Raw genomic sequence first — 14,967 nt, 5'->3', positions numbered from 1 at the left:
GGAGGGGTTCAAGCAAGAAGGGAGAGAAATCTTCTGCCTGGGATGCTTTCATTTGCATCCCTGTACTATTGAGAAGGGGGTGGGGGTGGACTGGATGGCCTCTAGGGACCTTGACGCTACGAAGATCGACTCTTTGGCAAGGATCCCAGCAGCCGGCAAAGGTCTTGAAAAGGTTTTTGGACCTGGGCTGGTGGCTCGGATGGGGAGCTGTAGTTTTATTTTTGCTCACTTCTGTTATGGCACTGAGAAAATGATTTTTATGGGAATTTTGTGAAAACCTAGAGAGGCAATACTTTTATTACGCCAGCTGATTTTGTGTGTGTGTGTGTGTGTGTGTGTGTGTGTGTGTGTGTGTATGAAATGCTTTGGCATTTCAAGATCCCTTCGTCAGATTTAGAAAAATAAGTTAGTAAGGACCACTTTGGTCTAAGGCAGGGGTAGGCAACCTTGGCTCTTTTATGACTCGTGGACTTCAACTCCCAGAATTCCTGAGTCAGCATAGGAATTCTGGGAGTTGAAGTCCATGAATTCCTATGCTGACTCAGGAATTCCTATGCTGAGCCTAGGTTACCTACCCCTGGTCTAGGGTTAGGCAACTGATTAGAAAAGCAGATGACTGTGAGTTCTAGTGCTGCCTTAGATATGAAAGCCAGCTGGGTGAGTTTGGTCCAATCACCAGGAGACGGTGAGTTCTAGTCCCGCCTTCGATATGAAAGCCAGCTGGGAGACTTTGGTCCAATCACCAGGAGACGGTGAGTTCTAGTCCCGCCTTAGGCATGAAAACTAGATGGATGACTTTGAGCCAATCACCAGGGGACAGTAAGTTCTAGTCCCGCCTTAGGCATGAAAGCCAGCTGGGTGACTTTGGCCCAATCATCAGGAGATAGTGAGTTCTAGTCCCGCCTTAAGCATGAAAGCCAGATGGGTGACTTTGGCCCAATCATCAGAAGACGATGAGTTCTAGTCCTGCCTTCAGGCATGAAAACCAGATGTGTTACACATCTGTGTTACTAATTCAACAACTGCAGGGATTCACTTGCCAACTGTGGCAATAAAGGTTGTAAAATGGGGCAAAGCTCCCTTAACAACTATCTTCACTTAACAACAGAAATTTTGGACCACCAATTATGGTCATAAATAGAAGACTCCCTCTACCAATAAAGATAGTTCTCAATGTACGACTAAACTGGAACCAGAATTTCTTTCGCCAAGCAAGGGGGATTTTAAGTAAGTTACACCTGGTTTTATGAGCTTTTTTTTTGTGCCATGGCTGTTAAGTGAATCACTGCAGTCATTAAGCGAACCTTTCTGTTCTCATTGATGTTCCTTACCAGAAGCCAGCTTGAACAATCCTAAATGGCAATCACTGGACCCCAGGACGCTGCAATCGTCATTAAATACTTGTCAGTTGCCAGGCATCCGAATTTTGATCATGTGACCATGGGGGATGCTGCAGCGGCCGTAAATGTGAGGACCAGGGGTGCTTTTTTCAGTGCCTCTTTGAACAGTCGTTAAACAAATGGTTGCAAGTCAAGGATTCCCTGTATTTGTTGTTAGAAATTTTGTCAGGGTGAGGTTCTTGGCATTAAACTTGAGTTGCTGTCATTTTTTAAAAAAATCTGATTCTGGGAAAGTTTTCGGAAAAGGCTGCATCTTAGTAGATTTGTTGCTGTAAATTTATATCTATATCTATACCTATACTTATATCTATATCTATATATCTATATCTATATACAGTATATCTATATCTATATATCTATATCTGTCTGTGTCCATCTATCTGTCTGTCTGTCTGTCTATCCATCCATCCATCCATCCATATCATATATCTGTCATATACATATCATCCATCCATCCATCCATCCATCCATCCATCCATCCATCCTTCTATCTTTCTATTTATCTATCTATCTTTCTATCTATCTATCATCTGTCTCTCTGTCTATCTATCTATCTATCTATCTATCTATCATCTATCTATCTATCATGTCTGCCTATCGATCATCTATCTATCTGTCATCTATCTATCTATCTATCTATCATCTGTCTCTGTCTCTGTCTCTCTCTCTCTATCATCTATCATATCAATCATCTATCTATCTGTCATCTGTCTATCATCTATCTATCTATCTATCTATCTATCTATCTATCTTCATCATCATCATCTATCTGAACGAACATAATGAGCTGTTAAAGCTTGTCCTAAAGCCTCAGCTCTGATGCTATTTTTAAAGTTCTGACTCAGGGCTATGCGATCTGGAGATGACTTGAATTGTGATTTCTTTTTATTTATAATACCTGAATCATCTTCGCCAATTCTAGTTTATCTTGTCACCTATCTTAGGTATTCAGGAATGCATCTGTGCCATTGTTCTGTTTTATTTTTCTGGATGTTATCGAGATAGGACAGTGGTTCTCAACCTTTTTATACGGCGACCCCGGTCATAAGGACGCGCCGTGCATGCGTGGCGCCGCCCCCAAGCGCGGCGCGCATGCACGGCGCCTCCCCATGCGCAGCGCGCATGCGCGGCAGCGCCCCTGAGGGAAAAAATGGTGGGTCGCATTGTTTGGCGACCCCCGTAAAATGGTCGTTCGACCCCAAATGGGGTCGCGACCCAAAGGTTGAGAACCGCTGAGATAGGAGAACACAGTAGCAAATACTGAATGCAGAACCATGATTGAGGGCTACATGCGGTCCTTGACTTATAACCATTTATTTAGTGACTGTTGAAAGTTACAACGGCACTGAAAAAAGTGACTTATGACCATTTTTCACACTTAACGACCGTTACAGCCTCCCCAGGGTCACGTGATCAAAATTGAGACGCTTGGCAACTGACTCACATTTATGACGGTTGCAGTGTCCTAGGGTCACATGATCCCCTTTTGCGACCTTCTGACAAGCAAAGTCAATGAGGGAAGCCAGCTTCACTTAACAATCGTGTCACTAACTTAACAACTGCAACGATTTGTTTAATGACTGTGTCAAGGAAGGTCGTAAAATGGGGCAAAATTCACTTAGCAAACATCTCCCTTAGCAACAGAAATTTGGGGCTGATTTGTGATCATAAGTGGACCACAATCTGTATCTTTTGAGGGAGGGTTGTCGTAATTTCAAACGGTCGCTAAGCGATGGTCATAAGTGGAGGATTTCCTATATCAGATACAGGCAACCTTTCCTAGCATTGTCGAGTGTTTCTGCCTTTTCTACTTGCTAATCCAGCGGTTCTCAACCTTTTTAATGCCGCGACCCCCAACTGGTCGTAAGTCGAGGACTAAACAACCAATCATAAGTCGAGGACTATCCAACCGATCGTAAGTCAAGGACTTTCCATGCCTGGGAGCGCCGCGCATGTGTGGTGCCGTCCCCTGCGCCGGCCGAGGCGTAACTGGCAAGCGGCAGAAATGGCGCAGGCCGACCACCAGCTGGGCTACCAGCTGGCCCAGCCCAAGGGAGGTAAGGCACCCGCCAGGCCCCACGCGCGCCAGCAACCCTCCCTGCGCCTGCCGGCCTCCCACCTCCCACCCCTGGCCCTCTTTTCCTTACATTTTTAGTAGTTGCTCAGCAGGGAGGGGTGGAAACTTCCAGACAGCTCACCTTCGCTGAAGACAACTTGCAGCACCGTTTGCAGACTGGGACTTTTGGCGGGCTCAGCAGGGCAGAGACAGCCTGGACAATTCCTATTGGCTTTTGAAAGCCAGTAGAATTAGACTCTATTCAAGAGAGTCTATCCTATTGGCTTTCAAAAGCCAATAGAATAAAAGGGAGTAGCACAGCTAAGGAAAAGGGGGAAAAAAATGGCGGACTGCGTTGTTTGGCGACCCCTGTGAAATGGTCGTTCGACCCCAAATGGGGTCCCAACCACAGGTTGAGAACCACTGTGCTAATCCAACCATGTTTTTGGCACAAACTCTTCCTTGGGGCTCCTTAGAAGCCGTAAAACAACATAAAAAGCGGTTTTACGACCTCAGTTGTGATTCCGTGCAACAAATGCACCGTGTTGCCTCGAGCCAATTTTTTCACGCAGGATGCCTTCCATGGTCAAATTGGAAGTTCTCATGTGACGTCCCACCAAGGAGCATTGATAATGGATTCCTAAGGTTTTGTAGAGTGGTGTCATCATGGTTTCTACCGGATGTCTGTGCGTGAAAAGGGTCTTTGAGGATTACAGAATTGATTTTCATAGCTGACGTTTGAGCGCATCGGGTTCGAAACACCTTCTGTCTTGTTCTTGTGGATACTTGGCTTAGGAGAGGACGCAAAAGTTATTTTAATTATTCCCCAAAAGGAGAAACACCGTTTGGGGTCCAAAATTTCCACTGCTAAGCAAGATAGTCGTTAAGTGAATTTTGCCCCTCTTTCTCGCCTCGGTTGTTAAGTGACTAACTGCAGTTGATAAGTTAAGCGAATCTGGTTTCCTCCCCATTGACTTTGCTTGTCAGGAAGTTGCAAAAGGGGATCACGTGACCCCAGGAGACTGAAACAGTCATAAACACTTGCCAGTTGCCAAGCGTCTGAATTTTGAGCATGTGATCGTGTGGATGCTGCAACGGTCCTGACTGAAATGGTCCAACGTTCCCCAAGGGACAGCCTGGCTGCATTCACACAATCTGATTAACCTAGTTAATCGAAAGGAGCTATTTCTGCATTCACACCATGTATGGAATCCTAAACCAAACAGAAAGGTTTATTTATTCCCCACCTTTATTGATTGAAAATATTTCTATGGCCACCCGCACACGTTTGCATCGCCGGCGAAAGCACCAGAACCGGGTCGTGCTAACCAGGTTTATTAAAACTTGGTTTAGCTTGCGCAAGCACGATCCCTCATTCTTAACAGATTCATTGAAGCTGATTGTGGGAGCAAAACGCTCCCGTTTCACAAAGAAAGGGAATTCAAGTGATATCTTTGCGGAAGAGGGGGAAAAAAAAGAAGCTTTTTTTTTTTTTAAAGGCGTTCTTCGCATTTATTTGAAGACCTTTTGACTTGATTAAAATCTTGCTTTTGTGGACCTCGAGGGACAGACTTTGAAGTGAGTTAAAATGTTAAGGATATTTTTCTGATGTAGTTTTTATACGGGACAGATTTAATTTTTAAACAGGCCTGGGGTTTCACTCAACCTTCAGTGCGGTTGTAATATTAGAAGGCTTGGCTGAGGATTGGACATTTATTTATACGGTGACTTGATAGCTCTTAAAAATAGCCCTGAATAAAATGCGGTGGTCTTATTGGGACGGCCAATTTCCTGATTTCAAGCCTCCCATTCACGCAGACAGGGATTTCTACTCAAGGGCAAGAAATGGAAGTTCTCAAACAATAAAAAGGTCTGTAGATGATTTAAAGGGGATCTATATATATATAGACTCCCAGCAATCTTGCATCATGCTCTGATGATGTCGGTAGTGTTGACCGACGAAAGACTTTAATTAATTTAATTAAACAAGTTTTGTTTTTAGTATTATCCTGGTGTTTGGATTATTTTATAGCATGGATTTACCCAGGATTCGTATTTTTAGCATAATTAGAGACTATATATAATATAATATAATATAATATAATATAATATAATATAATATAATATAATATAATATAATAATATTATAATATAATATAATATAATATAATACAATATACTACAAAATAATATAATATAATAATATAATAATATACTATACTATACTATAATTAATACAATATATAATATAATATAATATAATATAATATAATATAATATAATATAATATAATATTTTTTTTGCTCCAAAATATCGCTTGGAGAAGCTGCTGCAATATTTATTGCAGGAGATTTCTTTGAGGTCAGTTGCTGACATTAAATTGGAAGGTTGGGTCAATATTTCTCCCCGGGGACCTCCTTGGAATTGAAAGTCAGTCTAAAGTTATTTTGATGGTCATCCCGAAGCAAAGATTTATAGCCCAGGTATTATTGGAAACATCCCTTAATTGCCAAAATAATAATAAAAAAAATCCATGGGGCTCAGTGTTGGCACTTTAGGAACTGCCTAGTCAGCTTAAAACCGATGGAGAAAGCATGCATGGGTTAGTCCTCGGCTTACAGCCAAAATTGGCCGCAAGAGTTTCTGTTGCTGCACAAAGTCGCTTTTGGCTTTTCTCCAGGGCTGCCAAATGTTCTCGAGAGCTGGCCAAACAGGTGGTCCTCGTTTTATGGCCATACAGTTCACGTCGTTAAATGAGATTTTTTTTTATTAAAATTTTTTTAAATTTTACAAAACAAATCCCCTCCCCAAACCCACCCTTCCATACCCTCCCCCATCTCCCCAAACCTCCCTAACCCTCCCCTAGGCCTCCCAGAGTTGATTACAGGCTTATCCTAAATATTTCAAAAAGAAAAAAAAAAAAGAAACTTAAAACACATATGAATCCTAAACAAATCTGAATACCTTAAATTAAGTAGATTATCTTCTCTAATAAAAATAATAATTAAAATCATTAAACACATTATAATATACTCTAAACTTTCTTTGAACATCTATACCTATAATATAAAATCTAATATAAATCATAAACAAATCTAAATACATTTAGTTAAACAAATTATACTCCCTCCAAAACACAAATTTAAACATTACTTGAATTAACGTAAACAAATTGTACTCCCTCCAAAACACAAATTTAAACATTACGTAAAACTTAAAACTTAAAACATTAGAATCCCTTTATACACATTTAATCAAATTCCATCTTGAAAATAGTAATAATAATAATTACTGATATTATTATCATTCTTTATAAACTCCCTCTAAAACACAAGTTTAAACATTACTTAAAACTTAAAACATTAGAATTCCCTTATGCACATTTAAATCTTTATCAATAACAAACTCCATCAAGCATAAACACATTAAACATTTAAATCTTCACCAATAGCAAATCCCATCCACAAAAAACACAGTCCTTATCAGTCTCAATTATCCATTTTCATTCTCCATCCTTATCATACTAATATTATTATTGTCAGTCTCAGTTATCCATTTTCATTCTCGATCCTTATCAATCTTAATTTTCATTCTCCGTCCTTATCCTTATCAAGCTCAAAAGAAATGCTTTGAGATCTTCCTTGAAAGATTGCTCCAAAATTCCTGAATCTCCCAACGACTCCGAAGCCAATACCTGTGAGGATTCCTTAAACTCTTTATTCTGTTGGTCTTTACAATTATGTGTTGCACGAGTTATCCTCTGTCCCCTCTCAATTGTTGAAACCCCTCAAGCTGAGATTTCCCATTTTCCATTTCTTCAGACAACAATTCAACCCTTGAGGATTGCTCCAAAGGCTTTATAAATCTTGCTTCTCCCGCAGATTCAGATACCACTAAATGTGAGGCTTCCTTAACCTTCTTCTGTTGCTGCTTTTCTTTACAGTTGTGTGCTGCACAAGTTGTCTTCTGCTCCTCAACCTGAGCTTGTTGAGGCCTCCCAAACAAAGATTCCCCAATTTTCATAAACATAGGCTCTTCAAACTGTAATTCTACATTCTTTTCTTCCAAGGCTTTAAACTTAATAGATGGCGATGAACATACCCCCAGAACCGAAGTATAAAAATCTTTTGCTTGAGCAAAACATATAACATATCCCCAGGTAGTTCACCACCATTCCAATCGGAACATCCCATCTAAACGAAATTCGTCTCTTTTTAAGTTCATCTGCTAAGAAAACAAAGTCCTTTCTTCTTCTTAAAATTTTGGGTGGGATCTCCTTTAAATGAGATTTTTTAAAACTGAATTTTACGACCTTTCTCGCCACAGCCGTTAAGTGAACCACTGCAGTTAAGTTTGTAACGCGGTTATTAAGTGAATCCGGTTTCCCCATTGACTTTGCTTGTCAGGAGGTCGCAAAAGGGGATCGCGTGCGACCGTCATAAATAGGAGTCAGTTGCCAAGCGTTTGAATTTTGACCACGTGACCCTGGGGATGCTGCGAGTCATTAAGTATGACAGCCCAAAGTCCCTTTTTTCAGTGCCGCTGTAACTTTCAACGGTCACTAAGTGAACTGTTTGTAAGTCAAGGATTACCTGCCTTGTGGGCTGCCATCAATCTGTTCAAGAAGCAAATACAGAGTGTGAGAATCCATGCAAAACCATTTAAAGGTTGCCAGGTGCACTAAGTAACAACAAGAACAACAACAACAACAATAATAATAAAGTTGGAAGGGATCTTGGAGGTCATCTAGTCCAACCCCCTGCTCAGGCAGGAAACCCTATACCATTTCACTAAAATGGCTTTTAAAAAAATCATTTGTTTAGCGGCTTTTTGAAGTGGCTGCAAAAAAAATGACTTCCAACTGTCCTTATACTTAACGACAGTCACAGCATCGTTGTGTGTTCGAAATTTGGGCACTTGGCAAACCCTGAATGTAATTATGGGAATTGCAAGCATCCCAGCCTCGTCGAATCACCATTTGTGTCGTTCCCAGCCAAAGTCTAACAAGAGAAGTTAGTGGGGGAAGCTGGATTTTTACTGAACAAGTGCAGTGATTTGCTTTGCAACCATGGCCAAAAAGGAGGTAAAATTGGGTCGTTTCGCTTGCTCAGCAGTGGAAATAATGCTTCTTAAACTAAACCAGGGGTAGGCAATCTCGGCTCTTTTATGACTCATGGACTTCAACTCCCAGAATTCCTGAGCCAGCTATGCTGAGAGGAATGGGAGAGGTTTCCAAGCTGAGCCATGCTGGCTGAGGAATTCTGGGAGTTGAAGTCGCCGAGTCATGAAGGGGCCATAGTTGCCCCATCCTGGCTCAGGAATTCTGGGAGTTGAAGTCGCCGAGTCATGAAGGGGCCATAGTTGCCCCATGCTGGCTCAGGAATTCTGGGAGTTGAAGTCCACAAGTCATGAAGGGGCCAAAGTTCCTGACAGTGAGAACAATTAACCAGTGGAACCACCTGCCTCCAGAAGCTGTGAACGCTCCAACACTGGAAGTTTTTAAGAAGAGACTGGACAGCCATTTGTCTGAAATAGTATATAGGGTTTCCTGCCTGAGCACGGGGTTGGACTATATGACCTTCAAGGTCCCTTCCAACTATTATTATTATTATTATTATTATGGATCATTGCACAGTCAGCCAGATGTTCAGACTGGATTTGGCATTTTGTCTACCTATCGAGTTCTTCCCAAGGACCTGGGATAGGCAGATGTGGATGTTTGATGGTCTTACAGGTATCGTTGCAGGATGGAAGCAGTTCCTAGTAAGGCCGCCCTTTGCAATTGACTAATGGCGAATTTGTCAATTCCGATGATGGTGTTCAAGTGGTGCTCCAATTGTTTTGGGATTGCGCCCAAGGAGCCTATGACTATTGGTACTACCCTTGCTTGCCTTTGCCACAGTCTTTCTATTTCTATTTGTAGGTCTTTGTATTTTGTTATCTTCTCCAGTTCTTTCTCCTCTATTCTGCTATTATTATTATTATTATTATTATTATTATTATTATTATTATTGTTGTTGTTGTTATTATTATTATTATTATTATTATTATTATTATTATTATTATTATTATTACTACTACTATTATTATTACTACCACCACCACCACCACATGTCCTGTTTTCAATAAGGGAAAAAGTCTAAAGGAGAATGTTGAAAACAGGACATATAATGCAACCCGGGATCGTTTTTTTTCCTGCGGCCTTCCGACAAGCCAAGATTCATTTAACAACCGCGTTCCCAACTTAACAACGGCAGTGATTGACTGAACAGCCTGTGGCCAGGCAGCTGGTAAAAGGGGGCCAAATTCTATTTTGAAATGTCTCGCTTAGCAAACACAAATTTTGGGCTGACCTCTTGCACATTTCTCCACTCCTTCGTTGCAAGCATCCTTGTGCTCTTTCCTCCCCCCTTTCAAACTTAGACCAGCTAATCCTACAAAGGTCTGTTTGCGAGGCTCCCATGAATTATAAATGCTGGCCTTTTACGAGCTCTTCTGGGGGAAACTGCAGATAATTGGAAATTGGGAGGCTCAGCCTGACTGCTGGCTCAGGCAGTTTCTCCCTTACCTCCTTCAGCTTCGTGAAAGCCCATCTGCTTTTATGAGATTTTTTTTCCCCTCTCTCCCTCCACCCTCCCAAGGAATAAGGAAATTTGGGAGAATTTTTTATCGGCGGAAGGTATAGAATTTTTGCCCTGTTTTTTTTCTTTCTTTTTAGGAACAAAAGCGCCGTGTGCATTTGTGTGAGGGCAGCAAACTCCTTTAATAATAATAATAATAATAATAATAATAATAATAATAATAATAATAATAATATTTACTAGGAACTGCTTCCATCCTGCGACGATATCTGTAATACCATCAAACATCCACATCTGCCTATCCCAGGTCCTGGGTAAGGACTCGATAGGTAGACAAAATGCCAAATCCAGTCTGAACATCTGGCTGACACTGCGATGATTCATAATAATAATAATAATAATAATAATAATAATAATAATAATAATAATAATAATAATAATAATAGACTATCTACCAAGGCAAATAGTGGGCGTGGAATGCTGCAAGTATATCAGATGGTTGAAGAAGAAAAAATGGCTTTGGAAGAATATCTGAAGAACAATGATGAAGATGCACTGAAATTAGTATATCAGGAAGCTTACTGACTACTGGAGAGACCAAACTGGCCTACAAGAAAGACCAAATGAAGAACAGAATAGAGGCATGGGCAGACAAAGCACTACATGGCCAATACGTTAAAAAAATAGCTGGGAAAGCAGATAATAACAAGACCTGGCAATGGCTAAGAGCAGGAAAATTGAAGAAAGAGACCGAGGGACTAATTCTGGCTGCACAAGTCCAAGCCTTAAGGACAAATGCATATAAAGTCAAAATTGAGAAGACAGCAACAGACAGTAAGTGCTGCCTATGCAAAGACACTGAAGAAACAGTAGACCACCTGGTAAGCTGTTGCAAGAAGATTGCACAGACTGACTACAAGCAGCGGCATGACAAAGTAGCAACAATGGTGCATTGGAAGATCTGCAAGAAATATCATTTGCTTGTAAGCAAAAACTGGTGGGATCATAAATAGAGAAAGTCATAGAAAATGATAAAATTAAACTGCTCTGGGACTTCAGAATTCAAACAGACAAGCACCTGCAACATCACACCCCAGACTTAACAATGGTCGATAAGAAAGACAAAAAAGTCTGGATAGTGGACGTGGCAGTGCCTGGAGATAGCAGAATAGAAGAGAAAGAACTGGAGAAGATCACAAAATACAAAGACCTACAAATAGAAATAGAAAGACTGTGGCAAAAGCAAGCAAGGGTAGTACCAATAGTAATAGGCTCCTTAGGTGCAATCCCAAAACAACTGGAGCACACTTGAACACCATTGGCATTGACAAATTCGCTATTAGTCAATTGCAAAAGGCGGCCTTATTAGGAACTGCTTCCATCCTGCGACGATATCTGTAATACCATCAAACATCCACATCTGCCTATCCCAGGTCCTGGGTAAGGACTTGATAGGGAGACAAAATGCCAAATCCAGTCTGAACATCTGGCTGACTGTGCGATGATCAATAATAATAATAATAATAATAATAATAATAATAATAATAATAATAATAATAACAATAACAACAACAACAACAACATCTGGCTGACTGTGTGATGATCAATAATAATAATAATAATAATAATAATAATAATAATAAAAATTGGAAGGGACCTGGGAGGTCACCTAGTCCAACCCCCTGCTCAGGCAGGAAAGCCTATACCATTTCAGACAAATGGCTATTCAGTCTCTTCTTAAGAACGTCCAGTGTTGGAGCATTCACAGCTTCTGGTGGCAGGCTGTTCCACTGGTTAATTGTTCTAACTGTCTGCTTTCCCTTATTTTTGCTTAACTCTGAGGGAAATTGGAATAAATTTTTTTGGGGAAAAAAAGATAGATGATCAAAGGAATTGCAAAAAAGTATAGACAGAGGGAGTGACGCTGTGACTCCGAGCTCCAAGCAGTATAAACCAACCAGCAAACATGTTTTAAACAAAATAAATATTAGCCCACAAAAACAAGGTGCAAACCATCACCAGGAATTGATTTGTTCCCCTGTATAAATAGCCCCAGCCTTGAATGGATGCGTTATCCTTGCATCATGTTTTTCAGATCAGGGGAGAGAAATCCTGATGCTCTTATATTCTCAAGAAAAACGTATTCAAAATCCATTGACTGACCGATACGTTTCTAGAGAACATCCTAATAAGGCAATTTCTACCCTGGATCCCTTCTCGGTGTTCATGTGGGGCAAAGCTTGTGAGCACTTCTAAAAATAATCGTGGTTTTGTTTAACATGGAATCTACTTAAGAAAAATACAGGTGGTCCTTGACTTACAATCGTAATGGAGCCATGATGTCACTAAGCCGAGACACTCACGTGATGGGACTAAATGCTACAACTTTGCTGCAGCGGTCATTAAGCGAACACCACAGTCGTTAAGCAAATCGAGAATTTTCCTATGGCTATTTTTTCGCCGGAAGCCGGCTAAAACTGCAGGAAATTGGTAAAACAATGTTGTAACTCACAATCACGTGACCCCACTCATTTGCGTATCTCTGTATGCTTTCTTTTTCACTGTTTATTCTATTATTCCATTATTTGACTACCGGTAGTCCTTGACATACATCCACTCGTTTAATGACCGCTCAGAGTTGCAGCAGCAACTGGAAAAAGGGACTTAGGACTGGGGTTCACGCTTAACGATCGCTGCGACATCCCCTTGGTCACGTGATCAAAATTCAGAGGCTTGGCAACTGGCATGTACCTATGACAGTTGCAGTATGTTGGGGTCACGCGGTCCCCCTTTTGCGACCTTCTGACAAGCAACGTCAATGAGGAAGCCAGATTCACTGACTACTTAACAACTAATAATAATAACAACAACAACAATAATAACAACAATAATAAAGTTAGAAGGGATCTTGGAGATCATCTAGTCCAACCCCCTGCTCAGGCCGGAAACCCTCCCGGGGTAGGCAACCTTGGCTCTTTTATGACTCGTGGACTTCAACTCCCAGAATTCCTGAGCCAGCCATGCTGAGGGAAAAGGGAGAGTTTCCAAGCTGAGCCATGCTGGCTCAGGAATTCTGTGAGTTGAAGTCCACGAGTCATAAAAGAGCCAAGATTGCTTACCCCTGGCCTATACCATTTCGGACAAATGGCTGTCCAGTCTCTTCTTAAAAACTTCCAGTGTTGGAGCATTCACAGCTTCTGGTGGCAAGCAGTTCCACTGGTTAATTGTTCTCACTGTCAGGAAGTTTCTCCTTAGTTCTAGGTTGCTTCTCTCCTTGATTAGTTTCCATCCATTGCTTCTTGTCCTGCCTTCAGGCGCCTTGGAGAATAGCTTTGGAGAATAGCTTGACTGCAGTGATCCACTTAACAATGATGGCAGGAAAGGTCATAAAATGAGGCAAAAGTCACTTAACCAATATCTCGCTTAGCAGTTGCGGCCGTACATCAAGGATCGCCTGTGCCCCAAGAGGGACAAGAGAAAAGGGAGGTGGGCAAAATTGGAAAGAGAGAAAAGCCGCCGCCTTAAGCAGGAAGTTGTCAAAGGGAAATAGTAATAACCACCACAGCAAAAGAGAAACTGAGGCACGGAGGCCCTTGGCAGGATATGTAACTGAACAAGAGCAGCCAGCTATGAAACAGGGTTATGGAGGTGTTATTGGTTGGATGTTAACTCAGGGAGGCTGAAGACAAGGCAGGCGAACCGAGACAGTGATGCTTATCGGAAATCCTGCGGTTTGGCCAGCCAGCCTTGCAAAATGTTGGCATGTGTGCAAGGTTGGCATTGCGCCAATGCCACCATTAATATTTGCCTTCAGAGCTGAGTTTAGAGTGACATAGGGAGGCCCTAAGCCAGGCTTAACCAACCGTAGCTGCTTTTAAGAATAACAGACTTGGAAGGGACCTGGAGGGTCTTCTAGTCCAACTCCTGGTCAAGCAGGAGACCCTATACCATGGGTAGGCAACCTTGGCTCTTTTATGACCTGTGGACTTCAACTCCCAGAATTCCTAAGCCAGCCATGCTGAGGGGAAAGGGAGAGGTTTCCAAGCAGAGCCATGCTGGCTGAGGAATTCTGGGAGTTGAAGTCCACGAGTCATGAAGGGGCCATAGTTCCCCCATGCTGGCTCAGGAATTCTGGGAGTTGAAGTCCATGAGTCATGAAGGGGCCACAGTTCCCCCATGCTGGCTCAGGAATTCTGGGAGTTGAAGTCCAAAAGTCATGAAGGGGCCACAGTTCCCCCATGCTGGCTCAGGAATCCTGGGAGTTGAAGTCCGTGAGTCATGAAGGGGCCATAGTTCCCCCATGCTGGCTGAGGAATTCTGGGAATTGAAGTCCCCAAGTCATGAAGGGGCCATAGTGCCCCATGCTGGCTCAGGAATTCTGGGAGTTGAAGTCCGTGAGTCATGAAGGGGCCATAGTTCCCTCATGCTGGCTCAGGAATTCTGGGAGTTGAAGTCCCCAAGTCATGAAGGGGGCCATAGTTCCCCCATGCTGGCTCAGGAATTCTGGGAGTTGAAGTCCACGAGTCATAAAAGAGCCAAGGTTGCCTTCCTCCAGTGATGGAGCACCTACAACTTCTGGAGTCAAGTTGTTCCATGGATTAATTGTCAGGATTAAAAGTCAGGAAATTTCCCCTGATTTCTAGTTGCTTCTCTCCTTGATTAGTTTCCATCCGTTGCTACATCCTAAATGACTTAAATTCTTTCCAGGTAAATGACCAATGCCATAACAGTACAGTGTGTTATTCTGATAGCTGAAAATATAATGTGGAAGCTCTAGTAATTAAAGCCATGGAGCTCAGTAAATAATTGGAACTAAAATTAAACATAAAGATGCTCAAACTAATAAACAATAGGTTCAACAATTTATTCTGCCTTCAGGTGCTTTGGAGAATAGGTTGACCCCCTCTTCTTTGTGGCAGCCCCACAGATA

At 41.8% G+C, this 14,967-nt stretch overlaps 1 protein-coding gene across 2 annotated transcripts in view; it reads left to right on the top strand.

Annotated features, from left to right (window-relative positions):
* Positions 1–14,967, top strand: part of PAK1 (p21 (RAC1) activated kinase 1) — a 74,108-nt gene that overhangs the window by 13,189 nt on the left and 45,952 nt on the right. Inside the window, exon 1 of one of the 2 annotated variants that reach the window (XM_039369684.1) lies at positions 5,107–5,326. The exons of the other annotated variant lie outside the window; for it this stretch is intronic. The gene's annotated coding sequence lies outside the window, so the exon portion shown is untranslated. Of the gene's footprint in view, positions 1–5,106; positions 5,327–14,967 lie in introns of those variants that run through there. 2 annotated transcript variants of the gene reach the window in all.

This window comes from Crotalus tigris, unplaced genomic scaffold, assembly GCF_016545835.1.
Source record: "Crotalus tigris isolate CLP2741 ecotype Arizona unplaced genomic scaffold, ASM1654583v1 scf7180000021196.354758, whole genome shotgun sequence".
Taxonomy (NCBI): domain Eukaryota; kingdom Metazoa; phylum Chordata; class Lepidosauria; order Squamata; family Viperidae; genus Crotalus; species Crotalus tigris.
Note: the sequence above shows the minus strand (reverse complement) of the source record. Positions and strands in the feature narration are given on the sequence as shown.